General features: G+C 44.3%; 1 pseudogene; it reads right to left on the reverse strand.

The window, feature by feature from the left end:
• Window positions 1-16,938, reverse strand: part of LOC149299118 (ryanodine receptor 3-like) — a 208,647-nt pseudogene that overhangs the window by 128,132 nt on the left and 63,577 nt on the right.

Below are 16,938 nucleotides of genomic sequence, written 5' to 3' on the forward strand. Positions count from 1 at the left end.
GAGTGTGTGTGTGTGATAGCATGGTTGTGTAAGTGGGGGGGAGGAGCATGGCACAGGGGGCTCTAAATGATGTGCAGAATCAATACACGGGGGGGGTAGCAAGCCAGGTACATGCTGGAACCTGGGTATGTCTGGGCAGGACTGTGATTGCTGAGTGCTGGGCAAAAGTGTGAGTGCTGGGCAAAAGTGTGAGACTGAGTGCTGGGCAAAAGTGTGAGACTGAGTGCTGGGCAAAAGTGTGAGACTGAGTGCTGGGCAAAAGTGTGAGACTGAGTGCAGGGCAAAAGTGTGAGACTTAGTGCAGGGCAAAAGTGTGAGTGCAAGGCAAAAGTGTGAGACTGAGTGCTGGGCAAAAGTGTGAGTGCTGGGCAAAAGTGTGAGACTGAGTGCTGGGCAAAAGTGTGAGACTGAGTGCAGGGCAAAAGTGTGAGTGCAAGGCAAAAGTGTGAGACTGAGTGCTGGGCAAAAGTGTGAGTGCTGGGCAAAAGTGTGAGACTGAGTGCTGGGCAAAAGTGTGAGACTGAGTGCTGGGCAAAAGTGTGAGACTGCGTGCAGGGCAAAAGTGTGAGACTGAGTGCAGGGCAAAAGTGTGAGACTGAGTGCTGGGCAAAAGTGTGAGACTGAGTGCTGGGCAAAAGTGTGAGACTTAGTGCAGGGCAAAAGTGTGAGTGCAAGGCAAAAGTGTGAGACTGAGTGCTGGGCAAAAGTGTGAGACTGAGTGCAGGGCAAAAGTGTGAGACTGGGTGCTGGGCAAAAGTGTGAGACTGAGTGCAGGGCAAAAGTGTGAGACTGAGTGCAGGGCAAAAGTGTGAGACTGAGTGCAGGGCAAAAGTGTGAGACTGAGTGCAGGGCAAAAGTGTGAGACTGAGTGCTGGGCAAAAGTGTGAGACTGAGTGCAAGGCAAAAGTGTGAGACTGAGTGCAGGGCAAAAGTGTGAGACTGAGTGCAGGGCAAAAGTGTGAGACTGAGTGCAGGGCAAAAGTGTGAGACTGAGTGCAGGGCAAAAGTGTGAGACTGAGTGCTGGGCAAAAGTGTGAGACTGAGTGCTGGGCAAAAGTGTGAGTGCTGGGCAAAAGTGTGAGTGCTGGGCAAAAGTGTGAGTGCTGGGCAAAAGTGTGAGTGCTGGGCAAAAGTGTGAGACTGAGTGCAGGGCAAAAGTGTGAGACTGAGTGCAGGGCAAAAGTGTGAGACTGAGTGCTGGGCAAAAGTGTGAGACTGAGTGCTGGGCAAAAGTGTGAGACTGAGTGCAGGGCAAAAGTGTGAGACTGAGTGCAAGGCAAAAGTGTGAGACTGAGTGCAAGGCAAAAGTGTGAGACTGAGTGCAGGGCAAAAGTGTGAGACTGAGTGCAGGGCAAAAGTGTGAGACTGAGTGCTGTGCAAAAGTGTGAGACTGAGTGCTGGGCAAAAGTGTGAGTGCTGGGCAAAAGTGTGAGTGCTGGGCAAAAGTGTGAGACTGAGTGCAGGGCAAAAGTGTGAGACTGAGTGCTGGGCAAAAGTGTGAGTGCTGGGCAAAAGTGTGAGACTGAGTGCTGGGCAAAAGTGTGAGACTGAGTGCAGGGCAAAAGTGTGAGACTGAGTGCTGGGCAAAAGTGTGAGACTGAGTGCTGGGCAAAAGTGTGAGACTGAGTGCTGGGCAAAAGTGTGAGACTGAGTGCTGGGCAAAAGTGTGAGACTGAGTGCTGGGCAAAAGTGTGAGACTGAGTGCTGGGCAAAAGTGTGAGACTGAGTGCTGGGCAAAAGTGTGAGTGCTGGGCAAAAGTGTGAGACTGAGTGCTGGGCAAAAGTGTGAGACTGAGTGCAGGGCAAAAGTGTGAGACTGAGTGCAGGGCAAAAGTGTGAGACTGAGTGCAAGGCAAAAGTGTGAGACTGAGTGCAGGGCAAAAGTGTGAGACTGAGTGCAGGGCAAAAGTGTGAGACTGAGTGCTGTGCAAAAGTGTGAGACTGAGTGCTGGGCAAAAGTGTGAGTGCTGGGCAAAAGTGTGAGTGCTGGGCAAAAGTGTGAGACTGAGTGCAGGGCAAAAGTGTGAGACTGAGTGCTGGGCAAAAGTGTGAGTGCTGGGCAAAAGTGTGAGACTGAGTGCTGGGCAAAAGTGTGAGACTGAGTGCAGGGCAAAAGTGTGAGACTGAGTGCTGGGCAAAAGTGTGAGACTGAGTGCTGGGCAAAAGTGTGAGACTGAGTGCTGGGCAAAAGTGTGAGACTGAGTGCTGGGCAAAAGTGTGAGACTGAGTGCTGGGCAAAAGTGTGAGACTGAGTGCTGGGCAAAAGTGTGAGACTGAGTGCTGGGCAAAAGTGTGAGTGCTGGGCAAAAGTGTGAGACTGAGTGCTGGGCAAAAGTGTGAGACTGAGTGCAGGGCAAAAGTGTGAGACTGAGTGCAGGGCAAAAGTGTGAGACTGAGTGCAGGGCAAAAGTGTGAGACTGAGTGCTGGGCAAAAGTGTGAGACTGAGTGCTGGGCAAAAGTGTGAGACTGAGTGCTGGGCAAAAGTGTGAGTGCTGGGCAAAAGTGTGAGTGCTGGGCAAAAGTGTGAGTGCTGGGCAAAAGTGTGAGACTGAGTGCTGGGCAAAAGTGCGAGACTGAGTGCTGGGCAAAAGTGCGAGACTGAGTGCTGGGCAAAAGTGTGAGACTGAGTGCAGGGCAAAAGTGTGAGACTGAGTGCAGGGCAAAAGTGTGAGACTGAGTGCAGGGCAAAAGTGTGAGACTGAGTGCTGGGCAAAAGTGTGAGACTGAGTGCTGGGCAAAAGTGCGAGACTGAGTGCTGGGCAAAAGTGTGAGACTGAGTGCTGGGCAAAAGTGCGAGACTGAGTGCTGGGCAAAAGTGCGAGACTGAGTGCTGGGCAAAAGTGTGAGACTGAGTGCAGGGCAAAAGTGTGAGACTGAGTGCAGGGCAAAAGTGTGAGACTGAGTGCAGGGCAAAAGTGTGAGACTGAGTGCAGGGCAAAAGTGTGAGACTGAGTGCTGGGCAAAAGTGTAAGTGTAGGGCAAAAAAACATCCTGGCTCCTAACTTTTTTAGATTTAAAACAAATTTGTCAGGCCCTGGATTATTATATAAATGACTCCTTCTTTAATACACAGAACAAACCCAGTCATATTAAGCTGCGGACTGCTTTCCACTGCCTTCGGATGTCACAGCCTGTGGGTTCTTTTTGATGTTTGACCAGGTTCCTCCCGTCTCTGCCACGTTTCTCACTGTAAATACTACTTTTCAGGGTTTATTCTCTTGGCTCTATGCTGCACTTATACTGTCTTTACATCGCAAATGTCTGCCTGCAGTATAATGCAGTTAACTCTTGAAGAACTCTTACCATGCATTGTGGAGGTCCAAAGAAGGAAAGAAGACTTCATAGCACGACACGTGCTTTGCCTTTTTGTCTCTCTTTTACCTCTTGTCCATCTCATAGTGTCTCTTTTACCTCTTGTCCATCTTATTGTGTCTCTCTTTTACCTCTTGTCCATCTCATAGTGTCTCTCTCTCTCTCTTTCTACTGGAACTTCCCATTCTATAAAGTTAACGCCACCTAACACACCAATTCCACAATACTAACTCTGCTGATGTTTTCCAGTTAGAAGATGATGCGCTACACATTACGTATCAGTTGTTTCTAGTTGTCCTGACTAAGATTCAACTACGTTTTCAAAATGAATCTCTTCCTTAGGTATGGCTATCCAGACGTTTATTACAACATTACACATTACTCTTGGCTAGGCAGAAAGTTACAATACGCATGGGTTCATTGGGCCATTTCATATCAATGACCCTTCAGTGCCTTATAAAGGGCCGGGCCCAGCTATAGAAGGCTATGATGACCCTGCGTTTTGTATAGATGGCTATCTGAGATGTTTTTTTTTTAGAATTGTGGGCTCAATTAACCATTAGTTATCTTACACAAGCAGTTCTCTGGGGCTGGCCCATTCATAATGCACTTACGTCAACACTACAATAACACATTAATAACAGAATTAAAAGTGAACATTCATATAGCAAAGGATAACATTATTGCTGTAGAAGAATGGAAACATCAAATAAAATATAGTATAACAGCTGCATGGTATATTGATCTGAATTTGCCTGGGTGAAATATATTTCACAGAAAAAAAGCAACGTTTGTACCTGAGAGGCATACAAGAGCAGTGCTTTGGTGAAAGTGCTGAGTTGCATTAAAAACGCTCTCCAAACCTAAAGACCTGTCGCATCTCATCGTGATCGGATCTAAGCATGCGGCCGCGCAGCCTTCGCAAACCATCAGCTCACAGCCAAGCTTGCCCCTGAGCTAACATTTCCAAGAAACGCAAGTACGGAGCCTCACGCATGAAGATAAATTACACCTGTCTGATTCAAGTGACTTTTACCATTTCTGTGTCCGTGTGCTGATCAGTGTCTTCCTCTACCGCCTCTCGTCATATTGGATTGCATTGTATTCAAGCCCTTAGAGGGTTAAGCAAAGTGCTTGGCCTGTAATACAAGCGTGCTTTACCCAATTTACACTGCCTATTGACACACTAACAATAGATGCTTCCTAGCTACTTCTATTTCCGGATTTTCCCCACCGACCAAACCAAGACAATCCTGCCACTCAGAGAGGTTTGTTATTTTTGTGTGATTTAAACCCAGAGCAGCCTTAGATCGCAGCCGCTTGGATCACGTTCCCTTGTTATATATTATTATATATTATTTGTGTTTTCTCTGCGGTGTGCTGGATGTTACTGATCAAGCATTTTATACATTATACTCTTTGCTGGGATGAGCCCAACTCACATGTGGTGCAATAACGTTTATTAAGTATTCAAAGATAAAACAATTTCAATTGTTTAATGTAGATCGGGTGGTCTAAATAGCTCTACTTACCTTTTCAGACAGCGTCTTAAAGGGGCGCAGCAGAGGGTGAGTTTTCATGTTTTCGTCAAGGGATAATCCATATTTCCACCCGCCATGGATCTGAAAGAAAAACAATGCCTAATACTAAGCACCTCGGAAGACATTTAACACCAAATAATAGCTATCGGACAGGGAAAAATGGGAACTTGACTCCCCAATTCATCGAAATTAATGCGCTGAGCGGTGATTGCAAAGACTGAAGTTCAAGAAACTAGGTCATCTGAAATGAAAGTCTTTAATGAAGGTAAATTTGACCATGAAAGTTTGGAAACGTAATAGAAGCATTTCCGTGGGCATCCAGGATAACAGGAACACTTAGATACGATGAATCAAGATCATTTTATAAAATTGCACCTTTGCTAAATTTCCCATTGCGTACTCTCTCTAGGATGTGGCTTAGAGTTAGTTCAGGCCCCTTTGCTTCTGTGGGGTAATGTAGATTGTACTTCTTGAGTACTGTACTTATTATACGACTGACCTTATTCTACCTCCCCTTTGTTATAGTGTGAATCTGTAAATAAATACCGTATTTGCTCGATTATAAGACGACCCTGATTATAAGACGACCCCCCAAAATCTGAATATTAACTTAGGAAAAAAAGAAAAAGCCTGAATATAAGACGACCCTAAAGGAAAAAAGTTTTACCAGTAAATGTTAATTCATGTAAACTATTTTTTTTAATAAAAGCTATGATTGAGAAAAATATTTTTTTTGTTTTTATTTCTTGTATTTTCCAACCTGTCCCCCAGTTACGCACATCTGCCCCCAGGCTTGCCACTCCAATATGGCACTGTGGCCCATGATATGCCTTTTAACCCTCTATATGCCACTGTGCCCCATGGTATGCCTTTTGACCCCCTATGTGCCACTCTGCCTCCAGAAATGCCTTATACCCCTATATGCCACTCTGCCTCCAGAAATGCCTTATACCCCTATATCCCATTCTGGCATTTAGGGGGTTAAAATGCATATTATGGGGCAGAGTGGCATATAGGGAGGTATAAGGCATTTCAGGAGGCAGAGTGGCATTAAGGGAGTTAAAAGGCATTGTATAGAGCACTCTGCCTCCAGAAATGCCTTATACCCCTATATGCCACTCTGGCATTTAGGGGGTTAAAATGCATATTATGGGGCAGAGTGGCATATAGGTGTATAAGGCATTTCAGGAGGCAGAGTGCTCTATTAAATGCCCCCTTAACGCCACTCCAGAAATGCCCTATGCCCCCATTTAACACACACACACACACACACACACCCTATACCCCCATTTAACTAACACACACACACACACACACTCTCCCCTCCCCTCCCCTCTCAGCCCTCTCTTACCGGTGCTTCCAGCCGGGGCAGCGGGTTGACGTCGCCTTCTGCTGCAGCCGGAAGGAGGTGGAGTTGGCAGCGGGGGTTTGTATCCGTCCGTCGCGTATACTTTCCCCGGCTGTCAGAGATCAGAGTTCCCCGCACCGGTGCGGGGAACTCTGATCTCTGACAGTCGGGGAAGGTTTGCGCGACGGACGCAGACAACCCCCGCTGCTAGCCACACCTCCTTCCGGCTGCAGCGGACGTTGTCTACGCGGATCGCGTAGACGTCAACCCGCTGCCCCGGCAATACAGCAGGAAGCACCGGTAAGTGTGTGTATGATGGGGGGGGGGGTGAGACAGGAGGATCCAGGTCCCCTGCAGCGGTGCGGGGGATCTGGATCTTAGTCTCCTAATCAGACTCTATTTGAGGTCTGATTAGAAGACGACCCCGATTAGAAGACGAGGGGTATTTTTCAGAGCATTTGCTCTGAAAAAAACCTCGTCTTATAATCGAGCAAATACGGTAATAATACGCCTCCATACATCGGTGGCTGAATGTATAAGCAATAGGTCACAAGGCGCTGAAAGCCTCTAAGTGAAATGAACAACCGAGTTCGGATTAAAATGCGTAAAGTTATCTGTCTCTCCCTGAGCACCTCCTGACGGCTGGTTTTCGCTTTTTTCCCAACATAATCTTTTATTTTAATTGAAATGAACCTGTGTGTGAAGGATACACGTCACTGTTCTGCATACATGTCCCTGTTTGTTAATCTCATCTTAATAATGGGATTCTTTATGTCATCAGGTTCCCCCACTCAAACAATGAAATTTGCACACAATAGGATGTCCTTTGAATATAAAATTCCCCCATGTGTCCCCTGCTTCATTTTTATTCCTAGTATTTCAGCTCTACTAAAATTCAAGGTATATCCTATTGGCCCTACATAAACCACATTTCAACACAGCGAACATCACAAAATTAATTTGCAACGCAAAACTAAATATTTTGTCTCAGAAGTGAGCTACTTCTGTACCGGCTAACATTACCTAAATTAGATAATTAGCAATTATCAAGCGATATAGTAATGTTAGGCACCTTTTAATCAGCTCGGCGCCTAACGCAGGCATTACCTTGTCAAAGGCCCATTTATCATGGGAGGGCTCTGCATTTTTATTGACAATGTACTCCAGCTTTTCAGGCAACGTGAGGCTGTAAAACAAAAGCATTGTTCACATATAGATTCAAGAAAACAAAGTGCCATCGATATACACAACAGCCTTTACTATGACACATTGACATTGTTCTCAATAACCATGTTGAAACTTGGATTTAGAGCGCCTCTGGTTTCTCTTCTTCAACCTTCTCCCAAAGACTAGGAGGGCGAAGAAACGCTGCGAGTCTTTGATCCTTTTCTGTCCCCAGTGTTTCAGTACTGCTGAATTCTAAAATGTATTACATTTCGAGAGATATACAATACCCAAAGGTATTTGTATGTGTATAGTATACAAACACCATTTCTTTTTTCCTCTGTTTCCTCTGAAAAAAAGTATTTTTCTTTAAATTTCTAAAAAAAAAACTGAATTACTGTGCGGGGACATCTCTACAAACTCCATGCTTCAACCCAATGTAATTCAACATCTCTTCCAGCTCAATGGATCTATTTAAAGCAACTATGATAACTCACTTGGCAGTATTGATGGGTTTGGGGTCAAAATTTCCTTCTGAATCCACCGACATCTGCTTCTCTGGAGTTGCTTTGATTCTGGTATCAACATAATCTGGGGGCAGAGCGCCAGCAATGGCACTGAGACAGGGCATTGCCATTCTAAAGAGCTCGGCATCGTACTTCTGCAGGAGAGATAGGAACTGGTTGGAAAGTCCCACAGAAAAACATGCAAATGGTTAGTGACAGCAACACAGCCACGGGAGAAAACATTTAGTAACATAACAAGATCATGAGTCTGAGTATCAAGCCCAAAATCAGAACATGCGAGACAATCACGAGCCAAAGGTAGCAGACCTTTTCATTGTGCTAATGATCAACTCCGATGATAGTATAAGGAAAGCAGCACAAAAAGACTCAAAACTGGGAAAACCACCACATGCCACGGAGAGAGAAGAACAAATCTGTTCTTCTGATGCCTCTTTGTGTAGTAATAATAATAATTATTAGCAATAAGAATTGCAAAGACTAAAAAAATGATTAGGATTCATTAAATAAAATTTCCTGGAGAAATCCCACCCCAAGTTGTAGAACACACATAGGCTTGATGGACAGAACCTTATGCCCTTGTGTACATACGATGAAGACAAAATAAATCCCATGCCTACATTACAGTATTATGTGGTTGTGTATATATATATATATATATATATTATTTTGGACATTACGTGGCTCTAGTGTTATAGCTACACGTTATTGTCCGCTTGTGTCTTTGGGCCCTGCGCGTCCCTGCATTCTCTTTCTACAGCCGAACCATGCTGAACACTTCTGATAGATCATGATTGGCTCAATAAAGCAAATTGTGGTTTCTTTTCTTAAAATAACCAAGGTGCCAGAATAATGATTTCATTATCTCCTGTCAACAGCCGAAGCCAGAGAAATCCTTGGAGGCCGACGCAGCTCAAATAAATATATCTCGGCACGAGATTAGAGCAATAAAATGAAGCATGATGCGGGGGAATTATATATTAACAGTTTCCTTTTATGAGGAGCGTAACAGCGGCTTCCTGAAGCCTGCTCAAGAACAGGGGCAGCGTGTTTTATTGTAATATGCACCATATTACCCCATAACCAAATTATTAAAGCAACATGTCACCCTTTGTCATGAAGATTTCATACGCTGGGGACTCATTCAGTTAAAAGGGACAACTCACTCTCTATCCCTCCCATTATAGGTTTACACTCGACCCAATCTGACATGCCATGTTCATTTTCCAAACATGTATGCAAGTTTAGAAACAACATCATACACATATCAATTCACCGAGCATGCCGCGTTACTTCAGGCACTTTACAGAAACAAAGACATATCACAATCACCAATAAAGTTACACATCACATATAAATAAATATATATATTTAGATTTTTTTCAATTTTGAATACATTTAATCATCTTTGTTGATGGTGAAAAAGATTTACAGACAGATTGCGCGCTTTATTATGTATTGTGGCAATTTAAGCCTTAATGCCGCGTATATTAAAAAGTTATCTTTTCTGCTCGGCTCGGCTTCGGTGAGTTTAATGAAAATCTTTGGCTGTCATTTAAATACAGCTCCTACCTAAAAAAAAAAAAAAAAAAACAATAAAAATTACTAAATAAGGATAACATCGAGGCTCTGAATTGGCAAACAGAAGTAACTTGTTAGACAAGCTGAAGACAAATCTACTTTAAGAGGAGACTTTATAGATAATGGAAATACCTTATGAGAGAGAGAATCGAAAATCCCCCAGAACAGCTTCTCCGTCAAGTGTAATTCTTCCTCCGAGGCCAATCCATAGCTCCCCCACCCCGAGGGGAGGCAGTAATATTTCCAACATTGTTCATAATGGTTTGTCAAGAGCTGGGAAATGAAAAGTGTTCTCTTGTTAGCGGTAATCTACCAAATATATCCCCATGCTACCCTACGCCAGACAAGACCGTTTCGTTATTTTAGAACGTCGTGTGATTAAAAGCTTACAAGGCATGAAAAAAAAAAACCCCCACTTATAAACAAAGTTAGTGAACTAATGGAGTAACCGGTGAAACGAGAGACTTAAAATAACCGCTTTCCTGTAGACTCTCCCTTTGGTTGATTGACGCTCCGGACATTTTTCAAAGTGAGGTGTTTGTTGTTTGGGAAAGTATTGGATTCCATTTCTATTTTATACAGATTTTCTGTATTTGCGTATTACGTTTAAGGACAATAAACAAATATAAAGTATTAAATATAAAGACCAAGACACAACAAGTGTTTTCAGCGTGGATCTACTTTTAGCTAAAGGGGGGAGGGGGGAGAATATTCGCTGTTCCCAGAAGGATAAGCGAACGTAAAACGGACTTTATTTCATATGCTCAGTCCAAAATTCATGAGATTTTAGACACACAGATACAGACCAAAAATAACATGTAGGAAACTATAACCCAGAAAATATGGTAAACGTTATTTTTATGATTGACGATGTATTGTAGTAAAGTGATACAGAACTCCGTATTGACAAATAGCTTACAATATCAGAGATATAGCATTGCACGGGCGGATCACCAACGGGAAGAGCATATGGAAAACCTTATCGTCTACATTAAACACATCAATCTGTGTACGGAATTAGAATGGCAGTTATATCGCTGTACACAGGCAGATGGCTTTTCTCTGGGTTTCCAAGAGCAAACAACGTATTTTCCTGGGTAAGTAGATAATAATCAGATGTAAAATCTCTGTTTTACTGCTGGGAAGCTAATTAAACTCAAACGGGGTCATATGTCATGCTTGTTACAGGCTACCTTAAGGGGCATTTTGCAGTATTCGCTGAGTAACGGAACATCAAAAACCAGACGCCGGAGAAGTTGCTGGAGCATGGAGGGGCGCAGATGGCTGCAAGACAATCAAAGAAAATGCTGATGAGACTACGAAATGTGAACTGGCACATTGAATATGGTCATTAAATTTAAACCTGGGATTAAGGCACCCTACAGGGAAAGGAGAAGGGAAACAAACTTTTTGTTAGTTTTAGGTGTATACACCTGTTCACGACTCAAGTAATCAAGGGCATTTCAGAGCATTCTAACTACCAACAAGGCACAACCTCAAATCGTTGCTACTTAAATACGTATTTCATTACGAAAAAAAGATCCAATGAACTGTGTACTATACCCTTTCCATACAAAGGTGACATATTTAATCTGCTCAGGTCATTGTACTGGCTGGGCTGAAGGACTTTTATGTCTCTCTACTCAAGGTCCTTCATGTCTTTCTCTACCCAAAGGGTTCTGGTTACCTTATATATATATATATATGTATGTGTGTATATATATATATATATATATATATATATACCGTATTGGCCGCACTTTTTTCCCCCACTTTAAGTCTTTAAAGTGGGGGTACGGCCTATATTCGGGGTCTGACAGGCAGGCAGCAGGGTTAGGATACAGATCCCCCGCAGCGGTGCAGGGGACCTGTATCCTACTCCCGGATGTGCTCAGACAGCCTCCCCTGCCAGCACTTTCCGGGGGGGGGGGGTGCCGACACGGGAGGTTGTCTAAGCGCAATCGTGCAGCACTTCGTGCACGATGCGTTTTACCTCTGCCACCAAGACTAACCGGAGGAGACTCCCGGGTGTCTTGCGGGGCCAGCGGGGGACATCCGCTGAGTGCTGGCACCGGAAGTTGTATACGTGTATTGCGTAGATGTCCCCCGCCGGCACCGCAAGACACCCGGGAGTCTGCTCTGGTTAGTCAGGGGGGCAGAGTGGCAGCATATCTGGGGGGGGGAGGACAGTGGCAGAATATCTCAGGGGGGGGGGGGAGACAGAGTGGCAGCATGTTTTTTTGGTGCTTTTTTGAAGAAAAAAACTTTTAGGGGGCGGCCTATATCCGAGCCAATACGGTATATACCGTATATCATATTTTAAATAAGCCACAAATCTGTAACCAAGAAGCCTTCTTAGCAACCATAAATGTGTCCCTGACATCTGGTGCTGCTTCTCTACGCAAACATGCAGCGCTGCACCAGTGATACCACTGTGTAGGTGTTCCGAACAAAGATGAAAGGAATATAATGCAGGCAGCTATCTTTAATGTCATCCCCGATGCGGCCCAGGAGAACTGATGGATTCTAACAAAACTCACTTAAACATCCATTCTGTTTGTCAATGAATAAAACAGACTGTTAAGTATGCTTTCTGAAATGAAGGACAGCATGCCGATCTGTTAATACTGGATAATTGTTTAAAAAGGCATTACTGGCAGATTGAGAGCAGACATTCTTCAATTGTGTCCCGCTGAGCCTTCGTTAAGGAGCGGCCCTTGGACAGCCGGTAGATTGTATGCAGAGTGGAGTCAATTAGTGCCGCGTAGTGCTCGGTGCCGGAGAAGAGGGGAGCGCAGCGTGTCAGCAGCGGAAGTACGGCGGAGCAAATGTATCTCTGCAGAGCGGGAGCCATCTCCGTGACACTCAGGGAGGCCTGCGGGAAAGCAGTGTGGATGGTGAGACGCCACGACACGCACTAACACTCAATGTAAAAGGAGGCAATATCGCCGAGGATATGGTCAGGGGTATTAAATGGTGACCAGAGAATTAGATAAACTTGAATACAGTCAGCATGTGAATAAATAAAACAATAAAAGCAGAGGAGAGATCAAAATGGGAGCCTCCCTCTCTGCCGGATACCCCAACCGCCCACTTTCCCAGTATAACATTCAAAATGGAAAAACTGTGTTGGAAATTGTTTCATCCTGGTAAGGGCCTGCAAACGAGATTCTCCTAGCCCCTACCAATATATGTCCCTTGAGCATTATCATTTCATTACTGTTTATTAAAACATAGTTTATGAAATCATCAACAATAAACTGACCTGTAGGACTAACCGAAAATTACAAAGTAGTCCTCCTGCACGCGTAACGTTATTTGACCTACCACCCTCGGAAACAATGTCTCTTTCGGACAGAGCCCTGCTGGCCAGTTATCATAAATTCAAATACCTGACCTCTATCAGTGCCCATTGATTTTATGTCAGTGGGGGGCCATAGGGCCATACTTTGTCCATTGGCGTGATACAAAAATAAACCTTCTGCTGAGGAACATTAAGAAACAAAGGTTTATCATATTAACCAAAAACCTATCCAAAGTTAAGTAGAATCGTACACTTATTGTGTCAAGAGAAGCTGATGCTCTTAGATCAGGTAAAAAGGCCACCTCCAACAGATGAAGGAAGAAGCTTTGGTCCTTAATACCATACACTCTGTCTAGAAAAAGCACCATGGGGGCCTTGTGATCGGGACAGAAGCTGCCTGCCATGTCAGGCTCAAACACAGAACCATCTGAAAGAAAATCACATAGGTTTCATTGCGGTGTTTCTGAGAAGCGATTAGAAAATGGCTTTCTGTTATTATTCGCAATAAAACCATAAGAACAGGATACTGCAAGTAAATAAATAGTATCCCCCCCCCCCCGACAGACATAATTAGCTGGTAATATTTGTTTTCATATTCAGTAAAAGGAGACAAACAGCACATTTCTGGGATGTTTACCTTTATTAAACGCGGGTAGCTTTAGAGGAATAATAATGATTCCCACTAGGTCTTCTGTGGGTACCAGCGAGCGGAGGATGGATCGAATTCGAATAGCTTCACCTTTACCAGTCTGGATCAACTGCGGGCACAGCATGAACCTGATGTTTAGCGCACAGGTGCATTCTCCACACACAACGCTTGCAATTAGGCAGGCATTAAGATGAAACCCTAATTGTTGCTTGTATTACTGCAAATGCTGTGCGTCTACCCCCTTTCAAAATTATTTCAATTAACATTTTGCCTTAATGAAAAATATGGCTGCTGTTCCAACGACATTACTGGCCCCATACAACTAAATGCCTTCCAGAACAAAGGTTACTGGAAAAGAGAAGACAAATGTAGTCAACGCGGCCACTTATTAAGCCTCGTAGATTGCAACGGACCATAGCTGGTACTACATGACGACCCATATCTCGAATACCACTGGCGTGTTTGGTTTACATACGTGGGTTTCTGGAGCACAACGTCCCAGAAGATCAATAAGCGCAGAATAGAAAGACATTATAGCATTTCCCATGTGTACAATCTCTTCTTCTTCTTCATCTTCTTCGACCCTAAAACAATATATGATAATCTGGTTATGTGGAAAAAAAGACAATCAGAGGGTAGTTTTTGGGGGCTTAAAGGGTACATTTTTGGTTGACACTCCCTCACCTAAGATGAATGGGTTTATCGAGGGCTTTATCTTTGGTTTTAAGCTTAGTAGGAATTAATAAGTGGGAAGGGGGCTTTGGAATAGCAAATTTGTGAAAAACGACAGCGGCCTCTCGAGCAGGACAAGATACTTACACTTCCCTCTGATACCCCTGAGAAGGAAGGTCCAGAGTCGGGTTCTCAGAGATGTTAATAGCTTCCTGCATCGCCGACAGTAAACCATTTCCACCCTCTCCTCGCAGAGATGGCCCAAAACACTCAGGCCGTCGGATAAGGAGCTTCACCACCACGCTGGCGTTTTCTTCCACGCTCTCACCTGGTAAACAAGAAAGACAAAAAGGGTGCTTGGTTACCAATATGCGAAAAGCTCAGGAGAGCTCCAGTATTGTAACGGAGCTTTGCCCTCAGGTGTGCTACTGGGATAGAACATTTACACTGTCAGAGATAATTAGAGGAGAAAACTAAACAAGACGAAGAACGCAGAGTACGATTCACTGCTGCAGGTCCCATATCGCATCTACAGAATACGTTGTGTCCGCCTGGCGTAGACACAATATCCACAAATCGTTAAAGCTGGAGCTTTGGGAATGAGTAGCCTAAAAAAGATACTACACGGTCCTGTGATGGTTCTGCTCATGGTGCAGAAGAAGAACTTATTGGTGACTGTTTATATTAAATACAATAATGAATCCTAATAATAGGGACAGCTGAGAAATACAAATAGGAACACATCAATATATGTAAATGTTCAAACTCTTCAATAATACTTTACTCAAATATGTAAATTATCTTCAATAATACTTCTTTACTAAAAATGTTAAAACAAACAAAATGTGCACATCACCTGCATAATACAATAATGATAGCGTTTCCGTTTATTATTTCCGATTATTAAAGTTAAGAACAGCTAACTAGATTACCACAGATTAAACACAATGAAACAGATGACATTATTTTCAGAAGGTCATCCCAGCATATAGTAACATCTCACATTGACTCGTTTGTCCTTTGCACATTACCCTTTATCTCCCGGAATATAATGAACGTCTGTAATGATGCTATGGGCTCTTCACTTCAAGGGCATCAGCCTTGTGGAGCTGCAGCTCAGTTTAACAGAAAGTCAACATGCTTTGGGGTTACTCTGGTGCATTACCTGCGGGAGGGGGCAGCGCTTGGTCCTTTGGCCTTAAGGCACCTGCTTTTCCCCATTAGACTTGGCCTCTTAGCTGGCAGGTAGAGGATTCTTTTTTTTTTTTATAACCCCAGCCAATGACCGGGGCCAGTAATGACACATTTTTTATTACTCAATCACCAATATCTGAGCTTTATGTGCAGGCACTGAAAACACAACAGGGAAGACAGTGTCTAGAAGACTTTTGGCGTGTGTGTGTGTGTTTTATGGCAGGCCATTTTGCCCCTATCCAGGTCATTATTGTGTGGGGTTTGATTCCCCGCTTACTCACTGATTCCCAATGCACAGCAAAGTCCAATGAGTGCTAAGAAGCACAAATAAAGAGGTTACAGAGAAGGACGTACATAAACACTACATGAAGCCTTTGCCAGAATGACACTAACCAAGTTGTTCATAAAAAGAAAATATTGTTCATGATCCTGAAGAAAATCTGCAAAGCACACGCTGCATTGTTCATGTTCCATGAAACATCTTGTATGACAGCCGTGCCGAGGAGGCTCTTCAAACACTTGAAAAGTCCATCACAAAGCTTTTATTGTAGCACTTTACTTTCAAATGCCCATCACAAAGCTTTAATTGTACCTTACTATCCAGTGGAAACGATAACTGGCAAGGAGGTAAAGATACTCTGAATCAGGGCCAGCCCCGCCATATTTATGACCTTGGCAGATGCCTTGCATGACAAGCTGGCGGGAGGTGGTACCACGATCCTTTCACTTTTGACCATAAACATGTACATGAGGGAAGGGGGTACTATGCGTTTAATATTGTAGGGTTAGCACTCAATTAAAACAACTGTAATTGTAAAAAAATGAAGGAGACGGTCTCGACTGTGTGACCCAGAGGACCCGCTCATTCACTGAGATGTAAACATAGTAATGGGAGAGGTTTTGTCTGTACGGCACATAAAGCGGATTAAACCTCCAGCCATCCCATGAATGATGTTCCATTCTACATTCTGTGCATATGATCATTTAACCAAAGTACAGGCAAGCTTATAAGACTGCCTTCTTAGAAGAATGTACAGTGTACAAGCAAGTACCTTAAACACATACAGATAACAGAATTATTACAAGGGCAGGCTGCAGGGAAAAGGAAGTGCACGTATAAGTAAATATTATATATACTAGGGCTGAAACAACGAATCGATAAAATCGATAATAATCGATAACGGAAATCGTTGTCGACGATTTCCGTTATCGATTAATCGAGTGATCGATTCGTTGTTGGAGCACTCGGCTCCTTTTACTTACCTCCGCGAGCGTTCCCCGCTTCCGCTTCCGGTTCGCTCTGTGCGATTGGCTCCGTTCGCACAGAGCGGTTCGCTCTGTGCGAGTGGCTCCGTTCGCACAGAGCGGTTCGCTCTGTGCGAGTGGCTCCGTTCGCACAGAGCGGTTCGCTCTGTGCGAGTGGCTCCGTTCGCACAGAGCGAACCGGTCTGTGCGAGTGGCTCCGTTCGCACAGAGCGAACCGGTCTGTGCGAGTGGCTCCGTTCGCACAGAGCGAACCGGTCTGTGCGAGTGGCTCCGTTCGCACAGAGCGAACCGGTCTGTGCGAGTGGCTCCGTTCGCACAGAGCGGTTCACTCTGTGCGAGTGGCTCCGTTCACACAGAGCGATTCGCCGGGGTGGGGGTGGGG

Source organism: Sceloporus occidentalis, unplaced genomic scaffold (assembly GCF_023333645.1).
Source record: "Sceloporus occidentalis isolate IW3139 unplaced genomic scaffold, rSceOcc1.0.p SCAF_29, whole genome shotgun sequence".
Classification (NCBI taxonomy): domain Eukaryota; kingdom Metazoa; phylum Chordata; class Lepidosauria; order Squamata; family Phrynosomatidae; genus Sceloporus; species Sceloporus occidentalis.